The sequence below is a fragment of the Pan paniscus genome, chromosome 7 (assembly GCF_029289425.2).
Source record: "Pan paniscus chromosome 7, NHGRI_mPanPan1-v2.0_pri, whole genome shotgun sequence".
NCBI classification, from domain to species: Eukaryota; Metazoa; Chordata; class Mammalia; order Primates; family Hominidae; genus Pan; species Pan paniscus.
The window spans coordinates 93,702,010-93,720,264 of record NC_073256.2 but is presented as its reverse complement, the minus strand read 5'-3'; positions in this window follow the sequence as shown (position 1 = coordinate 93,720,264).

Here is an 18,255-nt window from a genome sequence, read left to right as displayed (position 1 = left end):
AGTTGAGGCAATAATTAATAGCCTACCAACCAAAAAAAGCCCAGGACCAGATAGATTCACAGCCAAATTCTACCAAAGGTACAAAGAGGAGCTGGTACCATTCCTTCTGAAACTATTTCAATCAATAGAAAAAGAGGGAATCCTCCCTAACTCATTTTATGAAGCCAACATCATCCTGATACCAAAGCCTTGCAGAGACACAACAAAAAAAGAGAATTTTAGACCAATATCCCTGATGAACATCGATGCAAAAATCCTCAGTAAAATACTGGCAAACCGAATCCAGCAGCACATCAAAAAGCTTATCCACCACGATCAAGTTGGCTTTATTCCTGGGATGCAAGACTGGTTCAACATACGTAAAAGAATAAACGTAATCCATCACATAACAGAACCAATAACAAAAACCACATGATTATCGCAGTAGATGCAGAAAAGGCTTTCAACAAAATTCAACACCACTTCATGCTAAAACTCTCAATAAACTAGGTATTGATGGAATATATCTCAAAATAATAAGAGCTATTTATGACAAACCCATAGCCAATATCATACTGAATGGACCAAAACTGGAAGCATTCCCTTTGAAAACCAGCGCAAGACAGGGATGCCCTCTCTCACCATTCCTATTCAACATAGTGTTGGAAGTTCTGGCCAGGGCAATCAGGCAAGAGAAAGAAAAAAAAAGGGTATTCAATTAGGAAATAAGGAAGTCAAATTGTCCCTGTTTGCAGATGACATGACTGTATATTTAGAAAACCCTATCATCTCAGCTCAAAGTCTCCTTGAGCTGATAAGCAACTTCAGCCGTCTCAGGATACAAAATCAATATGCAAAATTCACAAGCATTCCTATACACCATTAACAGACAAACAGAGAGCCAAATCATGAGTGAACTCCCATTCACAATTGCTTCAAAGAGAAAAAAATACCTAGGAATCCAACTTACAAGGTATGTGAAGGAACTCTTCAAGGAGAACTACAAACCACTGCTCAACAAAATAAAAGAGGACACAAACAAATGGAAGAATATTCCATGCTCATGGGTAGGAAGAATCAGTATTGTGAAAATGGCCATACTGCCCAAGGCAATTTATAGATTCAATGCCATCCCCATCAAGCTATAAATGACTTTCTTCACAGAATTGGAAAAAACTACTTTAAAGTTCATATGGAACCAAAAAAGAGCCCACATTGCCAAGATAATCCTAAGCCAAAAGAACAAAGCTGGAGGCATCACGTTACCTGAGTTCAAACTATACTACCAGGCTACAGTAATCAAAACAGCATGGTGCTGGTACCAAAACAGATATATAGACCATTGGAACAGATCAGAGGCCTCAGAAATAACACCACACATCTACAACCATCTGATGTCTGACAAACCCAACAAAAACAATAAATAGGGAAAGGATTCCATATTTAATAAATGGTGCTGTGAAAACTGGCTAGCCATATGTAGAAAGCTGAAACTGTATCCCTTCCTTACACCTTATACAAAAATTAATTCAAGATGGATTAAAGACTTAAATGTTAGACCTAAAACCATAAAAACCCTAGGAGAAAACCAACACGATACCATTCAGGACATAGGCATGGGGAAGGACTTCATGACTAAAACACCAAAAGCAATGGCAACAAAAGCCAAAATAGACAAATGAGATTTAATTAAAGTAAAGAGCTTCTGCATGGCAAAAGAAACTACCATCAGAGTGAACAGGCAACCTACAGAATGGGAGAAAAATTTTGCAATCTACCCATCTGACAAAGGGCTAATATCTAGAATCTGCAAAGAACTCATACAAATTTATAAGAAAAAAACAACCCCATCAAAACGTGGGCAAAGGATATGAACAGACACTTCTCAAAAGAAGACATCTATACAGCCAACAGACCCATGAAAAAATGCTCATCATCACTGGTCATCACAGAGATGCAAATCAAAACCACAATGAGATACCATCTCATGCCAGCAATCATTAAAAAGTCAGGAAACAACAGATGTTGGAGAGGATGTGGAGAAATAGGAACACTTTTACACTGTTGGTGGCAGTGTAAATTAGTTCAACCATTGTGGAAGGCAGTGTGGCAACTCCTCAAGGATATAGAACTAGAATTACCATTTGACCCAGCAATCTCATTACTGGGTATATACCCAAAGGATTATAAATCATGCTACTATAAAGACACATGCAGATGTATGTTTATTGTGGCACTATTCACAATAGCAAAGAATTGGAATGAATCCAAATGTCCATAATTATAGACTGGATTAAGAAAATGTGGCATGTACACACCATGAAATACTATGCAGCCATAAAAAAGGATGAGTTCATTTCCTTTGCAGGGACATGGGTGAAGCTGGAAACCATCATTCTCAGAAAACTATCCCAAGATCAGAAAACCAAACACCGCATGTTCTCACTCATAGGTGGGAATTGAACAATGAGATAACTTGGACATAGGGCAGGGAACATCACACACTGGGGCCTGTTGAGGGGTGGGGGGCTGGGGGAGGGATAGCATTAGTAGAAATATCTAATGTAAATGATGAGTTGATGGGTGCAGCAAACCAACATGGCACATGTATACCTATGTATCAAACCTGCACATTGTGCACATGTACCCTATAACTTGAAGTATAATAATAAAAAAAGAATTTCTATTTCTAAGCAAGCAGTGCATTGAATGACTTTGGAATAATACTTAAGAAGTCTTTCACTATCTTTGAAAAAGTGTTGGGGTTTCAAGCTTAAGAGAAACTGAAATCCACATATGGCTGAAAAAGCACTAAGGCAAATGCACCAGTAAACTATTATTGATTTCCAATAATTCTATAAGCATACTTTTTTTGGCTTCATAATATTTCATTATTAATGACACTTTTATCATTGGTCAGTGCCCAAACTACTCTTATTTGATTTTTTTATTATTATTGTACTCTAAGTTCTGGGATACATGTGCAGAATGTGCAGGTTTGTTACATAGGTATACAAGTGCCATGGTGGTTTGCTGCACCCATCAACCCATCATCTACATTAGGTATTTCTCCTAATGCTCTCCCTCCCCTAGCCCCCCACCCCCCAACAGGCCTCAGTGTGTGATGTTCTCCTCCCTGTGTCCATGTGTTCTCATTGTTCAACTCCCAGCTATGAGTGAGAACATGCGGTGTTCGGTTTTCTGTTCCTGTGTTAGTTTGCTGAGAATGATGGTTTCCAGCTTCATCCATGTCCCTGCAAAGGACATGAACTCATCATTTTTATAGATGAATGGAACAGAACAGAGGCCTCAGAAATAACACCACACATCTACAAGCATCTGATCTTTGACAAACATGACAAAAACAAGCAATGGGGAAAGGATTCCCTATTTAATAAGTGGTGTTGGGAAAACTGGCTAGCTATATGCAGAAAACTGAAACTGGACCCCTTCCTTACACCTTATGCAAAAATTAACTCAAGATGGATTAAAGACTTAAACGTAAAACGTAAAACAATAAAAACGCTGGAAGAAAACCTAGGCAATACCATCAGCATACATTTTAAGGGAAAGGTTATATTAACATCAGAACTAGCTGAAGATTTGAAAGTATACTGGATGTTAATCATTGGACACTCTTAAAACTGATATTATTTAAGTGCTTCCTCTACACATGCCTAGAGGCTGAACACAGCTTAGTGTTGGGTAGAGGTTGAGGAGTGTGTATCAATGCTGCCTGCAGACCCTACTCACAAAACTAAAGGTCTTTAGTTAACAGATTCATCCTCATCAAATGTAGTTTAGCTAATATGCTAATATCTGTTGCTTCTTAAATATCCCCATGGGTGCTTCAACTCCCACCTAAGTGGCAAATCAAAACTGCCCTCTAATTATCATCTATCTAGATCATTGGATCAATAGATCAATTGATTAATTGATAGAGAGAGAGAGAGATGTTTCTGTCTATTTATCCATCACCTATAAAATTTCAGTGATGTTTCCTACAGATCCTAACCTGGCTGACTTCCTGCTTATTCATGGTATGCCTTTGGATTGCTTAAAACCCCGTACACAGCTACCCGCTGCTACAAAAGCAAAGTTATACTCTTTTATCACCACAGTCTCCAAAGCTCTGGATGACCAGACCTTGGCTTACCTCACAGGATTCTTCTCAGACTACTGTCTCTCTGGTCACCAGACTCCAAAACCTTAAACTTCTTTCCCTTTTCTTAGATACTGCCAGTACTTTCTCGTCTCCTAGCCCTTCAACATGTTCCTAAATCTTGTGAAAACTCTTTTCACCACTGTTTAAAAAAATATCAGGTCCCTTCCCATTCCATAGGTAGCAATTCAAATACTACAACTTCAGAGAAATCTCTCCTGTCCATCACACAGTAGTTGCTCTCACATTATCGGTCTATTTTTTTAAATTACTACTCTGAAGTTTTTGTTTATTTTCTTGTTAGTTTATTTTCTAACTCTCTTAAGAAGAATCTAAGCGTCATGAAAGATCTTCTATACCTTATTCACCACTGGCTCTTCAGTACCTAGCACAATGTCTAGCACATAGTAGCTGTTCAGTAAATAGTTGTTGAATAAATGAACGTTGTTCACAAATTTGTTCCCATTTTGAGAGAGACCGTGGCTTCAAGAGAAGAGAAGGTCCATACTATATGACTTATTACTCCTAGTAGGTTATTTATAATGGTCATTTATTCTCACAAATACTGTTTCTTTATCTGTAAAACAGAGCAAATAATGTCATATTTAATTTATATTTATTTCATTTTATTATTCAATAAAGGATTTGGAGTGGCTTTAAAAATTCATGGTATTATTCATTATGTTATAAATGCACAAGTGAAAAAGAAAGATAAAACAAAATTATGAAAGAGGTAATGTGAAAATAAAATGGGAAGATCCCAAATTAAATAGCTATTTAAATAAACACTATTTTCTGTCTAATTTCACTTTAATTTTGACCCTTAAAATAACTCATAAATATAATAAAATAAATAAAAACTAATTATACCATGATACTTAGAGTTTTTTGTGAGGAAGGTAAGAAATATTGAATGAAATAATTTGTGTGAAGCGGCTTTGCAAGCAGTAATCATGCATTCACTATTAGTAGGGTTTATGTAAAGTTTAACAACCTTTCTCATAGATTTTATTTTCTCACTTTACATTTCTTATTATACACTATTATATATTTTTGTTCATATTCTATTTTTCATGTACAGCTATGTTGTCTCCCTAACGAGACTGTAAGCCTCTTGAGAAAAAGTTCTTTTTTGCCTCCTTGTATAATATTTTTGTTCTTCCTAGCACAATCCTCATGCTGAGCATGTGTAGTTAACACATGAGCGCTGGCTATCAGCACATTTAGAACTCAAGATATCTAAAAATTACAGAAGGGGCTTTGCAAATTTTAAGATATCAAAGGCAGAATTTCTGGCATTCTAGAAAGGAGAATCTTCCATTTTTCAGAGTTGTCTTCTTTCTCTGGTTTAATGGAATGAAATGACTTCTCTCTGCAGCTTCCTGAGTTATTTAGATAGCACAGCGATGAGCCCTAGTCCCACACTTGTCCATAGGAGTACTGTCCTGCTGCAAAAAGATATTTTCTGCACTGTCTTCCCCTCTACTTTTGACTATTTCTTGACTCAGAGAAGGCTATCATTAACAAAATGAGAATAAAAAATGGAAATACAAGTTTATAATATGCTTTACATATAAATGCATATTTTGTCTAACTTATCTAATTTGTATGAAATGAAGGAAAAGCAGTCATGAAGTTTCTCAACATAACAAATGGTTTTATGAAATATACACATCATGGAGTGTATGTGAGTGTATGAAGAGCAATGGCCAAAGACTTAGTTTTGAAGTAATGCTTTCTTAGTTTTTAAATTAATAAATCTTCCATCTTCCTCAGTAAGAGAAGTAGCATTCATCTCAAACCAAAAACCAAAAAGGAAGTTATGTGAACATAATCAAGAAAGCCAGTTGTGTTACAGAAAATGTGACTAGCACATTACATTATTCACCATACAAAATCATGTGTTTTTCTTTTTTTGCCAATGGCAAACAATTTTCATGTACAAATTTATATATTTCTACAGAATTTCCATCAATATTTCCCAGAAGAAAAATTATTCTCTATGGATATATTGTGGAGCAGTTAATTAAATATTTATTGAAATGCTTAATACAGTATGCCTGGAAAAAAATTAAAAAAAAATGAACACATTAACATATTTTAACAACATTAACAGAACCTTAACACTAGGATAAATTTTTTATATAAATATTAAAATAGTAAAAAACAGCTTATTTAGAATAATTATGGAAATACATCTTTAAAGCTAACAACATTAAAATCAACCATTAACCCATACAACATTTATAGCTGCATTTAACATAATGTACTTTTTAATACCCTAAAACTTCCTGTTCCTTTACTAGATTACTTTTGGAACAATGTGTTAGTAAAAAAAATTCAAATTAAACTTTGTATTGAAGACAAATGTACCAACTATGTTGTCACTGTTTTTATTATGAATAACATAGAGTTTTGATGAGCTTTGAAAGGACACTGTGAAGATTGTTGTTAGGAAAGTCTGGCCACTATGAACAAGACTGATTTAGGCTGAGCTGCTTCTTTTTTTAAAGAAAAAATCCCATCAAATTCTTTCTTTGAAATAACAAGAATTACTCTGTGGTGTGTGAAGGTATAATTCTTCTGTGAGAGGTCAGAGTAAACATCGGATGGCAAAAGTCATAAAATAATCATTTTTGGTCCATTTCCTTTGGCCTCACACACTGTTTATATAGTGGTGTGAGGGTTTCTGTTACTAGTCTGTCTGTGAAGTTCAGCCCTGCTTACGCAGAGTAGATTTGGGAAATAATGGAATGAGTATTCAACATCTAAGGACTAAAGCACAACAGACAAAATTTATTTGTAACTATAATAGGGCAAATATATATCTATCCCCAATAGTACTCCTTTCTATAAAGTAGCAACATTTAACCTTCAAGTGACCATAAAATTTAGTGTCCAACTGTAATACTTTTGAAAGTGAAAGAGGTAAGGACAAGAGGCTTGAATCAGAATGTTTTCAGGCCAACTGGAACATATGTTCACCTTACTCAATAAAGATCTTTGGACTGGTTCACTTCTTTCTCTTTTTTTTCCTTCTGGCAGTATCAACACTTTCATGTTTAAACTTTGTTTTTATGGCTTATCTTCCTATCCAGCTGTCAATATCAGCCTATTGTTTGCATTATACTTACAGAATTCAAAGGTAGATATGTCAATACATTCATTTTTATGGGTATGTTCAGATAGAGTTCATTTATAGTCAGCAATTATACTGAATGGAGAGCACAGTGATCTTCCTCGAGGTAATTATCATGCTAAGATTATTGCTTGCACAAAAAGGGTCATAAGAGGCTTTATGGCAGTAACCTATAAGATCTGAACCTTCTGATCTTTTTATCTCTGGAGCACATAATGTATTTTTTTTTTACATTAAGTACTGAAATTACAGTCCATTAAAAATTAAGCATTTAGAGTAATTATTCTCAGACATTCTTAAAGGGTATGAATACCTAGATACATTTCAAGGCTACCTGAATTGTAAATTGTATTAAATACTCACCATATGCAGAAAGTGTGCATGTTTAGTATGGGTACTAGACCTGTAACTAAAACTAATGAAAAAATTTTTTACATGGCAGAAGTGATCACATTATCTAACAATTTCATAAATATATATTTCTTTTTGAATTGAATCTCTCAAGCTTCATGCAATTTTACCTTTTGATAATCCTGGTCAGTTCACTGTGTTCACAGATAACACGTGCAATGCTAGTGATAATAGTATATTATTTTATTTAATTTTTATGGATAACCAATTTACCTCACTTAAAATCCATATATATGTATGTGTGTATATATGTATGTGTATATATATATATATGTGTGTGTGTGTGTGTGTAAATACACATACGCATAGAGTATTTTGTATAGCAGTTTCAGGTTTGCAGAAAAACTGAGCAGAAAGTACAGTTCTTCTATGCTTTCTTTCCTATTTCTCTCATTAACACCTTGAATTAGGAGGGTACATTTCTTAGAATTCATGATCTAATATTGATTTAATATTAGTAACCAGAGTCTATAGTTTACATTAGAGTTCACTTTTTGTGCTGTACATTCTATGGGTTTGACAAGTATCATGACATACATTTACCATTAAACTATCATACAGAATAGTTTCAGTATCCTCTATTCCTTTGCGCACACTACTCATAGTAAGATCATCAATAACATTTCTCATCAGTTAATCCAGTAGTCCTTCCCTAGCTTGATCTTTCAGCAACATTTGACAATGGATTCCTCACACACTCTGATGCCACATATTTTCCCTATTTTTTTCTTACTTTTTAATTCTTTATTTCTTAGCTTTTGCAGGTTTCCCTTCTTCTCTATAATCTCTTAATAGTGGATGGTTCCAAGGCTCATCCTTTGTTCCTATTTACTTCTGTATCTATACTCACCATCTTGGTGATCTCATCCAGTCTCATGATTTTAATAGCATGTATATGGATTAACATTCATTAATTCACTAACTTATGACTCTAGTCCAGATGTCTCTCTCATGATCTAGATGCATATATTCAACTGTTCATTTGCTTTTACCTTAGATGTCCAAAAGACATTTTAAATTAAAACAACGAATAATTTTTAAACTTCACTCTGACTCTCCACAAGTTTACCAACTCAGTTGATGGCAAATCGATTCTGCCAATTACTCTGTTCAAAAAGCTTGTCATCATCCTTGACTTCTTAATTTCCATCATATCCTACTTCTAATTCATTGGGAAATCTTATCAGTTCTAACTTTAAGGTATAATCAGAATCCAATCAATTTCTACTTCCTTCACTCCTATCAGCCTGGTCTGAGTCACCGTGACATATAAATTATTGCAATAACCCCTAAAATGCCCTCCTCCCACCCCTTTTCCATGGTTGTTGCCCAACTGTCTATTATTATAGGAGTAATAAGAGTAATTATTTTCAAACATGAGTCAGATAATGCCACTTTTTCTTCAAAACCCTGCTTTTGCTCTCCATTGCACACCGAGTAAAAGCTAGAGTCTTTACAACAGCTGTCATTTGCCCTTAATTATCCAACATCATCACTTCTTCTTCTCCTACATACCTCCGTCTTACTCTACTCAAGTCACATTTGCTCCTTGCATTGCCACACCACGCACACACACACCGGCATAACCTTTTATATTTGTAGCATTCTCTTCCTGAAATACTCTCACCTCACTTAAATCTTTGTCCAAATTTTGTTTTTCATTCATGTTTCTCCTCTCCTTGGTTTACTTTTTGTGTTATTATTTAATAGCATTCATCAATTGCTAGCATATGATTGTATAATTTTTAAAAATTTTTTAACATTTGTGGGTATATAGTAGAAGAATATTTATAGGGTACATGAGATATTTTGATATTTTGCAATGCATAATAATCACATCATGGAAAATAGGATATCCATCCCCTCAAGCATTTATCTTTTGTGTTACCAACAATCCAATTATACTCTGTTAGTTATTTCAAAATGTATAATTAAATTATTTTGATTATAGTCACATTATTGTACTACCAAATATGAAGTATTATGTTATCATATGATTTGCTTATGTTTATTGCTTATTGTTTAGAAGGTAAATTTCTTAGATATGAAACTTTGTTTTGATTTGTTCACTAATATATTCAAGCACACTGAACTGTGTCTAGCACATAGTGAACACTTGATAAATATTTGTTAAGTGTATCCTTTGTTGCATCTTTGTTGTTCCTATTTTGTTTTTTCCATGCCTTTGACATTGTTAATGCTGGAAAAGCACCAGAACGTGTTCTATGTAAAGTCCAAGCATGTCATTAGTAAAGGACAGAACCAATCATTATTGCATTATCATGTGATGTATCATCATGCATATTTCACCATAAGACAAATTCAGGCCAATGCTATAAAATGTGAACTCTTAACATAAGACAGATATTCAGAGAAAAGAGTAAAAAAATGAAAATAAACTAGATTTCTTCATATTTTTAAAGTACATTGGAATTATAATGATTTAGTCTTCATTACAAAATAACAGCTCTCATAATATCCTCCATCCCTTCCTGCTTCTCTCTCTTTTTCACTATTTCTTTCTATTTCTATGTTTTTTATTTCCTTAGGATTTATAAATGTAAACAATCTGCCCATGAATACTACATTACCAGTTGTAATTAAGAAGAGTATTTTTTGGGAAAGGAAGTACTTACCATTTTCCTACAAATAAATGTATAGCCCTTGTTTTTATTTTTATTTTTAATTGTAATACAGAATTTCAACCCCATTACATATTTGGAAAAACATGAAAGATTTTCTCCTTTAAAACATATTTTATATACTGAGAAATAAGTCATTTTCAGGTAAAAAAATTTAATTATAATATATATGAAAATGGGATTCTAAGTACCAAAATGCTTGATTTTCAGTCATCTAAGAGACATAGGAAGAAGGCTTTATCTCCACAGGGATATCTGGGGAGCCAGTTGTTTTTCATCTTAAAAAAAATTAAACCCAATAGATAACTGCCTTCTTATGTGTAGATCTTGGATGGACATGTCACTGCCTGGATCACTGTGACACTGGCGCAATACAGAGAGCATTTTGAAAATCACTAAATCTAGAATTTCCAATTGAAGTTAATAAAGCTAAAAGCAAGCACTTGTGTTCGTGTTTATTGGATAAGAAAATGAAACTATCAATATTTTGTAATTCCAAACTTTAATTCAATCCCAACATTAATTATAAATTTGGGTTAACAGACAACATACAAATATGTAACTAATAGATGATTTAAGAATTACAATATTACAATAAAAGTGGGGAAGAGATAAAGTATACTCCTTACCATAAAAATATTTTTAGACAAAAATTTTAGTAATTTTATTACTGACCCCAGAGGTATTAATTGGCTAAATCTTATTTATTGATTTTAGCATTGAAAATTTATACTGACACTTCTATGTCTACAATTTCAGCCGTTTTGGAATAATTTTCCTTCTCTCTTCTTTCTTGCAGTAAATGTTAGTTTACCTGTGATACAGAAGTCTGCAAAACAACGAGTTAGACAAGCTTAACAGACTATGCACACGGTAAGACAATCTAGCCCCTGTGACTGTAAGTAAAATAAGCTCACCATCAAATTAAATTGTCCGAGAAGGCTTTCTGAAAGCAGTAGCATTGAAGCTGAATCTTGAAGGACAAGTTAGATAAAGAAGGGGTGGGCCCTCCTTAGCAGAGGGAAGTAACTTTTGCAAAGTTCTGGGAATCACGGCACACTCAAGGAGTTCATTTGTCGGTTTTGTACTGTGAAGGCATAAGGTGGAGCTGACTGGAGAAGAGTAGTCAATAGATGAATTTGAACAGAGAAAAAAGGGCCAGATTAGGAAAGTGGTTTTTGATTCTTTTGTTTTGTTTTTGCGTGTACTCTAATAGAGGCAGTTAAATTAAATATTCAGGGGGATTTGAAATGAGAAGATGCTGGACAGTCACGGAAAAGGCTCAGTGATTCAAATGTCAGCCCATGTCTTTGTTATCTATTGTTACATAAAATATTACTCCAAAATTTAACAGCTTATGACAATGAGTATGTATTATCTCATACAATTTCTGAGTATAAGGAATCCAAAAGCAGCTTAGTTAGGTATTTCTGGCTCAGTGCCTCTCATGAACTCTCAGTCAAGTTTCTGAGCCAGAACTACAATCCTCTGACAGTCTGATGAAGGCAGGAGGATCCACTTCCAAGAGCACTCACACATGTGGCTTCTGGCTGTAGACCTCCATTTTTCGCTTGTTCTTAACAGAGGACCTCAGTTCTTTATCACATAGATTCTCTCTGCGAGGTTTCTCATGATATGTCAGCTGCTTAGAGCAAATGACTCAAGGGAGAGGGAGAACAACAAAGATGGAAATCATGTCTTTTTAACCTAATCTGGGAAGTGGCCATCATTTCTTCTGTATTTTCTTTGCTCACACAGTTCAACCCTGTATAATATAGAACACAACTACACAAAATTGTGAATACCAGATGCAGGGGTTTGGGGTTGGGGAGCATCTTGGAGACAGGCTACCATGACGCAGAGGGAGAAAATAAAAGCCCACTGAAACACAGATTCAACATTTTGAAAGCTGCTGTGGACTGAATTGCATCCCCCACAGAATTCACATTTTTTCACCCTAATTCCTAAAATGACTATATTTAGAGACAGGGCCTGTGAGGAAGTAATAAAGGTTACATAAAGTCATAAGGTTGGGAACCTAATTCAATTGAGATGGTGGCCTTATAGAAGAGGGGACGCACCAGGGCTCACTCTCTCCAATATGCAAGGCCACAGTGAGAAGGCAGCCATCTGCAAACCAGGAAGAGAGCCCTCACCAGACACTGACCATGTTACTGCCTTCATCTCGGACTTCTAGTCCCCATAACTGAGATAAATAAATATCCGTCACTTAAACCACCTTGCCTGTGGTATTCGGTTATAGCAGCCCAAACAGATAAGAGGAAACCAAGACAGGAGTACAACAGAAGCTAAATAAAAAATACATTTTGAAAAGGAAAAGGTAAACAGAGTCAATTGAGCACTATTTATTATTGTTTGGGAATTTACTAAGAGTGGGTGAATAATCTACTTTATTTGGAAAAAAATTAACGTTTTTAGATGATATTTAGTTTCCGCTTACTTGAAGTTACGTGTCTTGTCATATGGTATACCCAATGTTTGATTCCTTAACAAAACTTTGAAATTATTTTAAATTTCTCTTCCCAGCTATTTGGCTTTTTTTTCATTGTGACTCTATGATCTACTAAATTTGTATCAGCTTGTGCATATATACTTATATTCTTTTTTTCTCTGAAACTCTACAGTCATTAAAATTACTAATTCTTATCTCATTTATTCTGGGAGAAAAAGGTCTAAACCATATATCAGTTTAATGAAACATTCTCTTCAGGTGTTAAATTCAATGAATATATTAGTCAGATTTTAATTATAAACAACAGGATACTTTTCATAAATGAGATATTGTTAAGCCCATAGACCATTCCAACAACATTTGATTATTTTTAACCTGATTTTTTAAAGTAGCCAATTTTAAACATTATAAAGTCTTCAAACAGCCTGGCTGAATATTTTAAAGGCTTTGATTTTAATTAGATATTGAGCTGCTCCAGCTTACTGAAAAAAGGTAAAAAGCTTCAAACCATGCCACTCTCCTAAACAGCAGGTGTCAGCTCTAACTGCCTCTGAAAATATTTAATGTATTCAGTTAATCGAATTCCTTAGAGAATGTTACAGTCCTGCTCATTTATCTTATGCAGGCTTTGTATTAGGTTTTCTTTCTTATTTACTGTACTTCTTTACATGTTATGAAAAAATTATGTCTTAGGTTTACTGGTTTCCCAGCAAAATCAATTTTAGATTTTCTCAGTCTTGCAATCACAGCAAACTAAATATTACTGGTGCCATTCCTTGATGTTTAGAATCACAGATCTTCATTTTCAGTATTCTGAGACTACCTTGACAATTTTGGAATATTTACTTATCTGAATTTTGCATATAGTCTGCCAAATAGCCTAAAACTTCATAGATGAGTATAAATCAAAACATGAGTGTAACTTTTTTTTTAGTGAGTTTATGATGTAGCTTAAGTCAAATCGAAGAAAATGTTAAAAACTACAAAGTTTGTTAGTATACACCTGAGTAGTGTGGCAAGTGACCAACTTTTGTATGTTTGCAAATCCAATGAAGTAGATATATTATGAGGTAATTTATTTAAGGAGTGTATTGTACTTATCCAAGAAGTGTATTGTACTTATTATTATAGCACAACCTCAGATTTGTCTACAAAAATATCTTGTTCGACAGTGATAATATGCGAACTGGCTCCAGTCCTTCAATAGAAGGTGACCATGCTTTTGAGGGGAACATCTGAAATAGCGATGTTTACTTCCCTGTGTGGTGCTCCCTCTGTGGCTGAAATTGCAGAAATGTAATAAGATATGTTGTCTATTATCACTTTATAAAAATAAATAATCTTTAAATTAGAGCTAAGTGGTGGATACTGAGGAAATTATCATGTTATTATAACTTTAGAAATTTCAGATGAACACCTACGTATGCCAAACACAGAGTGTTATTTTGTTTTAAAAGTTGTCTTCATGTCTATATCTGGTACACTGATGTGTCTGTGTCTGTGTGTGATTGTGTGTGTGTGTGTATTGTCCTTGCAGATAAATTACATTGTTGTCTTAATAGAATATAATTAAAAGTAATGACCTGAAGTCATATCAGTGGGGACTGTTAGTGTATTTAAGGAAGTTGAAACTGTGAACCGATAGGAACCTTTTAGGCAGATTAAGTTAACTTCTGAATAAGTAGAAGTGATGTTCCTCAAAGAGAGGAGTTTTAAAATCCTGTCTGTCCTAATTCTTCTCCACAAAGGGGTACATACAATAACCTGCAATGAAAAAAATAATTTTGAAACTCCAATAATAATTTTGAGAAAACATGTTTTCCTTGGACTCAGTCCCACTAGGTGTCAGAAAAATTATCCTAAATGGAGAGGATAAGACCAGGAAGGCAGGTTACCTTTTCTAAACACCTCCATTGTTTGCCATCGATGTTCAAAGTTTCACCAAAATAACTCATTTGAGTCTTGTAGGCTTTTGGAATTCATGTTCAGAGTAGAAACTCTTCCTTTGGTACCCTAAGATTAGTAGTAGCTTCTACCAAGTTAACTGCTACTTTCAGAGGTAGCCCTAGGTAAAGTAAAATTTTAGATAAGGGAATGTATACTGTTTTTCTCCATAATGCTTCCCAAAGACAAAACTCTTACTCAATATCAATAGGATTAGTGTTAGTGTGGCATGTCAGCTTGAATAAGTTTTAGTAACAGATCTTTTTCTGCCTCTCTCCCAACCCCCAGAGTGATTTAAATGCCCCCCAAATCCTAAATATGATCTTCTGAATTAAATCGATCGATATTTGTTCGAATTGTCAGTCATTTATAAAAATCAATTCAGTCAAATTCTGATTGATTTTGGCAGATGTAATGGGTGACATATTTTCTGAATGCAAATATGTGTTTTTAATAACTGTTTTCTGGATGTCATATCTTATGGTGGAGCCAGAGGATTCAAAAAACACTACATGTACAAAATATTATTTTATTTCTAAAAATTGAAAAAAATATATTAATTTGGATAATTCACTCATTTTCATAGTAGCACAAATCTAAGTATTATTAAAATTCTTATTTTTTATGAAAACTTTTTGATGTTTTTATTATATTTTTACTTTGAACAGCAGTTTGAATACTTTCATATACATTTTTTAATCTTTCCCTTTGTTTCCGTTTCTACTTCCAACACACTAGATTATTACCTCTTCCAAGGACTATTTAATAGTTTAATTGGCCTTCCTCTTTCTCTTCCCTTTTTAAGGCTCTGAGTTTCTTTGGCAACTCCTGTATGGTACTCAGGAATCTCTATTGTTTGCCTAAAATCCACAGAATAAAATCTATGCTTTTTTTCTGTCGATAAATTTTCCAAAAACTTATCACAATTCATTTTTAGGTTAAAGTGTTATATTTCTACATGCTTTTCTTCAATCAAGTACAAGTATCTATGTGTATGTGTGTGGCAGGGGTGTTTTAATCATCCCTGGAAAATATTTTTGCATTTTCCAACCCCACACATAATTTGTATGATTCCAAAATATGTTCTCCTTTCTCTTTACCTAATTGAATTCTACTCATCACTTGTGTTAGAGTAACTCCTGCTAGTTGCTGCAATGGGTAAACACTGAATCTTAGTGGCTTATGACGAGCAAGATTTAACTCTCCTGCAGGTGAAGTCCACTGGGTCAGGTAGTGCAGGTAGCTCTCTTCCATTCTGTAGCCATACAATCTGAAGAAATATATGACTTTCAAGCCACAAAGGCAGGAGAAGGGAATGATGGGGGCAGTCTATTGATGCTTGCCTGCCTTGGCCTCAAAAAGACACAGACCACTTCCTTGCAGAGTCCTTTGGCATGGTTCAATGGTTTGAACCTAACTGAGAAGGAAACAATGGAAAGTAGGTGAATGAATGGCATATTTGGGGCACATAGTCTTAGTCAATTCTATAAACACTGATACAACCAATGTCTACTGTAAAAGCTTAACCTGCTAGACCAATGTAAAGCAATCTTTTTCTCCTCTGAAATTGAATACCATTTCCTATAAAATTGCCCTGCTGATATTAATAAATAGCCTCACAGCATCTTTTCTACCATATTTCTTATCATCATAAATTTCCAAAATTTATTTTCTTTTTTTAATTAAATTATAAGCTCTTTGAGGATAGGATCTATATCTATAGCAAATTATCTCCTGAGAGTGCTTAGCAAGATACTTTATATATAGTGAAAGCACAGGCTGTAGCTGTTACTTAATTTGACATTCCAAACCATTTCAGCTAATAGAAAGACATCTAGGAAAACAAGACTTCAGTTGCACCACAGGCCTCTCATGTATAATATAAATTATTAAAACTGATTAATGTTCTGCTGATAATGTTTCTTCAAAAAAAAAAAAAGGGAACCTTGGCTGAAGGGCAAATTCAACTGAATGAGATAGAAAAAGGGGAGGGGACAGGTCACACAATATATCATCATTCTTCTGAATCCCTCTATATTCTCAAGATACCTTTGTGTCCTTCTTAGGTTACTAATACCTGCTGTGACTTATGATAATAACAATAATTTACAATGATAATTTATGGGTTTCAGAAAAAAATTAATAATTTAACTACTTTGATTATTAAAACAAATGTAAAGAAGGGAAAGATGTTATTGTAAAGCACATTGCTTAAATGAGAAAATGGAGGTTTGAAGTAATTATAGAACATGAAATTATACAAGTCTAGAATTGGCAAAGACCTTAAAGATGTTCTAATGCAACAGTTTCATGTACAGTTGAGAAAACTGCAGCTCAGATAGGTTAACTGACTTGTGTGAGGTCCTGCAGAGAATGAATGGATATAGCAGAATTAAAGCTCCTCAAGTCCAGTGATATTTAGACTGTGCTATTCCGTCTTTTATTTAATTAAGTGCAACACAAAATATGCATTGTTTAAAAAAGCTATTTAAAATAGCCTCTACCTGAAATGGAGTAAATGTCAAAAGGACTTTATAAGTCATGAGTTTTTAATATGTTTTACTTCTTCCTCATTAAAAGGGAGAAATCTTTGGAAAAAAGAGAGCGAGATCTCTCTTGGGCAAGAGTGTTCAGTGTAAGCCTTGAAACGTAATTGTATTTGATTTTAATTGGGTATGCTGCATGTATATGAAGTTACTAACAGACTTAAATTTTACTCAATACATTGACAAAACCAGGAAATACAAAAACTAGAGAATATAAGAGCTTAGAGATATTTTTGAATATAGAATTGATGCAGCCATATTTGGTTTCCAAAATGTTTGGTAGCATTCATTTTAAAACTAGGAAGTGTGCTTTGACTATGAATTATTTTCACCATTATTTTAAAGCTGGAATACTGTTGATAGTATTTAATATTAGCACTCCCTGCATCCTAGATTCTGTAAAAAACAAATAAAATGTGCAGTCTGTTTTCAAGACAGTTTCATTTGCATTTCATTACACTTTTAACCCTCAATTTTTATTCTTTTAGAGGCTATTATAGGGGCTGGTAATCATACCTTATATATTATAAACAACTCTTAGGTCATCAAAAAGATCATCTGGTCTATTCCTCTGAGTCTAAGCATGACAACCTTAGATCATTCAAAACTATGATTCCCTCTCTAATTTTTCAAGACACCAGGTGTGAAGATTAAATCAATCAATTTTTTAAAGCATATTTCCTTGGAGACTGGTATGTAAAAGAAATTGAGCTATATCTTGTGAAGAGTAAAATAATCAGCATTTGGTCTTAAGCTCACAATCAAAGGAAAAACTAAAAACACAATACAAGATGCAAAATAACATTTTAATAAGGCATTACAGAAGTCATAAAGTGTGATATTCGATTTATTCTCAAATGCTTGGTTCAGGTAATACATGATGTTAGAGTTCAGAGAAGAGAGAAATATATCTTGACATTCAATAGAAATTTTCTCTTTATATAACTAAAGGTAGTTTT